The sequence below is a fragment of the Haemaphysalis longicornis genome, unplaced genomic scaffold (genome assembly GCF_048455015.1).
Source record: "Haemaphysalis longicornis isolate Haplotype H1 unplaced genomic scaffold, Haemaphysalis longicornis Haplotype H1 scaffold_7, whole genome shotgun sequence".
Lineage (NCBI taxonomy): Eukaryota > Metazoa > Arthropoda > Arachnida > Ixodida > Ixodidae > Haemaphysalis > Haemaphysalis longicornis.
Genome location: NW_027526422.1, coordinates 163,820,365 through 163,824,988, shown reverse-complemented (window position 1 = coordinate 163,824,988; position 4,624 = coordinate 163,820,365). Strand labels below are relative to the sequence as shown.

The 4,624-nt window shown below is 45.4% G+C and overlaps 1 pseudogene; it reads left to right on the top strand.

Moving 5' to 3' along the window:
• Window positions 1–1,576: 1,576 nt before the first annotated feature.
• Window positions 1,577–4,346, top strand: LOC144146640 (uncharacterized; annotated as a pseudogene).
• The last annotated feature ends 278 nt before the right edge of the window (window positions 4,347–4,624 follow it).

The window sequence follows — 4,624 nt, the reverse complement described above, 5'->3', positions numbered from 1 at the left end:
CGTGTGCACATGACAATCCAAAATGCAGCACAACTTGTTAACTAAGGGTAACGTAGCTCGAGTTTGCCAAAACCTTACGAATCCTTTACATCATCGTATTACTAGTACGACCAAGCAATCTTTAGAGAGCAGTCAAGAACAGTGGGTGTTCTCATCGCGTCTTGCGGTTACCCCTATAATATTTTCAGTAATTATCCCGGAGCACTAATAAAATGTAGGAGAGAGAGAGAAATAAACGTTTAATAAAAACGAGCAAATTTGGTGCTAGATGGCAGGGGCACCAGCCCTGTGGGGGGCAACCTTAGTCCGGGATGCCCTGGTCCTGGCTGGCTGCCCGGGCTCTAGCGACGACTTCATGTTGCGCCGCAAGGTCCGAGCTGGTCAGCCGGTCCGCCCACTGCTCGTAAGTAGGGTTGGGGATTGGAGATAAAGACGGGGATTGGTGGCATTCCCATACCAGGTGGTATAGGGTGCCAGGGGATGGGTAAAATGTAGGATCTTTCAACTTTTAGAGCCCCTTCGAGTCGCTCGCACTTTTGCCGGTGATTGCATCTCTACATTAACAGCATTAAACCCTGTCCTGAGCAATATTGGGTTTTGGTAGCGTTGTTCAGATATATACCCGTAAATTTACATTCTGAATGCTGTAACATACTCGGCTCAGAGATTGCGTTTGAAATTCCTTAGACAACACTGTTGCGACGCAACGTTTTTTCGTGATTAAGCCTCCGAATTAGAATAGCCCGTAGCGGACCCGTGCTCGCCAGTTAAAATCCTTTCGTTTTCGCCCTTCCGCAGTTTTGACAAGCGTATTACCGTCTGTCAGTCTATTTCTGCTGCGCAGTGCTCCTTACACCTGCAGGACAAGGTGAGCGACAGGGAACAAAGGCATGGTGTTTAATCGACTCATCCAAAGTTCAGCGCGCGAGAATCTCAAGCGTGTAAATTCAGAATTATTTTACGCGAAAAAAATGCTCCAAAAGCCCCGCTATGTCATTGTGACGTTTCAAAAAACTCGTTTGTTCCGAAAGACGCCGCCCGTATAGTTGGCGACAGGTCTTCCGTATTTTTGCAGAGCTGTACGCTATTAACAAAGTAGTGTCAGCCATCGCCTTTGACTGTGACCCACCTCTACCGCCCTCCATACGCATACTCACATATTAGGCAGTTTTAACATATCGTTACCGTGTTTGCGTTACCGTTTACCGTGTTACCGGGAGCGGGAGTTTCCGTTTACCAGTGAAAACGGTAAGACGCATTTTAGCGTACTGTTTTTCGCTGGTTAGCGTGCGGAAAGTTTAACGTAACATACACAAAATGATGATGATAGCAGCATTTTTTTGTCGAATATATGTTGAATTTCATCAATAGCATTTATTTCTCGCAGTGCTTGCTTTTTCCGTCATTATTTATAGTGAATTGAGGCCCAGGAAGCCGTTGGCGGTTTCCTGATTAGGCCAGACTAGCCTATCACAAGCCAAGCCAATCTCCTGCCGTCGAGTACGTCATGGCAGTGCCTTGTAGCAGAGTGTTTTAGCTAAGCTGCTGTGCTCCAGTTTAGAGTTCACCTTCTGCTATGGTTCAATACAGCAGCGTCCTTTCAGATCCGCTGTTGATGCGGTGCGTATCTTGGCGCCATATCGAGGATGCGTACTTGTGGGAACTGGAACCGGAGCCGCGCCGCAATCTAGCAGCACGTAGACTGCTCAACGTAGCAAGGCTAGACAGCCCCGAATTTGAACGCATGTTCAGGTTTAAGAAAGTGGACTTTGAGTATTTATATTCCTGCCTCATGATGCCTGACAAGGTCTTGAGCGCGCAGCGTGTGCTGGTGCCAGGACGCGAGGCGTTGTGTATGACATTGAGACGTCTTGCCTACCCGAACCGACTGGCCGACCTGGAGATGATGTTTAACCGGCATCTTTCTGTCATTTCGAGTGTGGTGAACCAAGTTCTGGCACACGTGGAATACCACTTCGGGCACCTGCTTTACGACCTGACTACACACACGTGGTTGCTTTTTGACAGCGTGGAGAGATTTTCTGAGGTAAGAATATATATATTGCATATAAAAGAGGAGCGCATATAAAAAAAACAAGGAGTGCAAAGAGAAACGTGCATTACAATTACATCACTGTCTGTGGCATTACAGTAGAGAGGTGCATAAAAAAAATATAGTGCCCGCACAAACTAGACAGCACTTTTCAATCTCCACCTGGACAGTTTTTACAATGTCTTCACGAACCCCAAAAGCCAAAGAAGAAGCTTGACCGTTCTATTCTGGACGTCTTGCGATAAAAGATAACTCTAGCAAATCAGTGGAGCTATATCCATGCACTTTGTGATTGTGGTCGGGTCACAGTGGCATGTAATGTGACAAAACAAATATTTGTCACGACGTAGCATAATTTGTAAGTAAATATTGTCGAACAGTATTCTCCATAATTTTTTTTTCTTGGCTGTAGCGTGTGCCAGCCTAATTGCTGTTCTAAACTAAGCATGATTTGTCGTCTTGTATTACTTTCAAAAGCATATGGCACAGATAGTTTACCATCTTGTCTAATTTCACTTCACGCAATGCTTGTTGGTAGATCACACAAAATACTGATCTAACAAATTTATGCACTAAATTTTGTGAAATCTGTTAGAGTTTTCTCAGGCTCCTGCGTAGGAAAGCCTTTGAGACAACAGAAGCTAGAGTAAACCCCCATTACAACAGAGTAACTTTACCAAAGTACCAAGTGCTTTTACCAAAGTGCCACGCTTTGCCAGCCGATATGCATGCATTTTAGATGAAATTACTGCAAGCGTGCTCATGGCTTATTCTGCTTAAAATGAACTGGCAAGTTGCGGATCCACACCCAGGCGAGCAGATGCAAGAATTATTGTGATTGAAAATGGGGCGCCTCAGACAATCGCTATCATTGCTATTTCCAGGCTGGGCATGCCAAAGGTGCCCCCCTCAAGAACTGCTGGGGATTTGTCGAGGGAACAGCCCACCGAATTTGTGGGCCAACGGAGGAGCAACAAGAACGCTTTTTAGGCCAGAAGAGGTGCCATGTGCACAAGTACCAGGTAGTGATGTGCCCGAACGGCATAATTTGTCAACTGGATGGACCCGTCAGGGGGCGGTGACATGACGTGGGTGAGCATGGTTGGGACTTTCGTTACAGGGACCATGAAAACAAACTAACTTTGTTCATCTTACTAGCCTTTAGTAACTCACTTATCTCCAATACACCTACAAGATACATATTTTCAACCGTACAAAATCAGTATTTCCTCCTCCCAATTTGCACAGTACTGCTGTTTCCACTAGCTGGCAAGCAGATGGGGGGGGGGGCTAAGCAATGTTTGCTACTTGGTGTACATGCATCGTTGAAAATTAAGCACGTACTTAATTTTCAACGATGCATGTTCACCAACTAGCTCGACGCTCCATTTTAGTTTACTTTTAAGATTAAAGCTACCCCTCCTTATTGCAGCTTTTGCTAAGGAAAAAAATTCCTGCGTGGCAGGCTTGAAGTCGGGAAGGCTTGTCAGTAGCCGAAAGGTGCATCAACGAATGATAAGTACTACTTCGTGAAGTCTGGCAGTGAGCAGCTACGCCATTCAGGTAGTGAAAAAATATAAGAGCTGTTCATTTCGGGCCAATACACTGCACATGCACTAGTTCATGAAAAACAGAAAGCAGGCTTCGACCAAGTTTATTGGTAAAGGCAAAAAAAAAAAACAGCTCCACATTTTGTCTGAGCCCGTGTGTTAGGTACCTTAAGATGCAAGTTGTGACAAGAAAAGCATTTTAGATACAAACGTTAATACGCACCGTTCATAAAGCCATTCAGGACAGGTACAAGCCGACCAAACTACATCTTAACACGATTTTGCATTGTGCTTGCGTTTGTGTTACTCGCCTTTGTGTGAGTTGCTTCTGTATTTCAGGAATCTTTAGGGAGACCCGCCTCTATGATAAACTGGAACAGGTGACGATGGGTCACCCATATGTCATTTATGGGGATCCCGCATAACCTCTCCGACAGCTGCTGTACAAGCCCTTTGGAGGTGCCAGGCTGGAGCCCCATGAAGCCTGGTTTAATAGGAGCATGAGTGCTGTGCGCCTGGCGGTGAAATGGGGATTTGGGAAGGTGGCAGCAGAGTTTGCATTTGTTGATTTTCACAAGAATCAAAAAATGAGCAGGCAAAATGTGGGGCGCTTGTACAAGGTCGCCACGCCCCTGGAAAATGCACATACATGCTTGTACGACAGCCAAGTTAGCATGTACTTTAATTTGGGCCCACCTGCCCTTGACGAATACCTTGTTCCATTCTCGCCTTCAAATGTGTAGTTGCCCGTACCAGAGCTCCGTGTAGGTTGTCAAGGGGTCCCAAGCTCAGCGCGTTTCAACATCTTCCTTATAAAAGGACATGAAGGGGCCATGCTGAAAAATAATAGTTTTTGTTTATTTGAAAGATTTTATGTTTTACCGTGGCCCCAGTGCTTGTCCGTAAGCAAACAATGATTTATTCACAGAGAAGTTAGCCAATTTAGGTGAAAATTTTTATTCTCCCTGCAAATCATGCGTTTTCATGACATCTGTAATGACATCACGTGCATTGGTCTTCA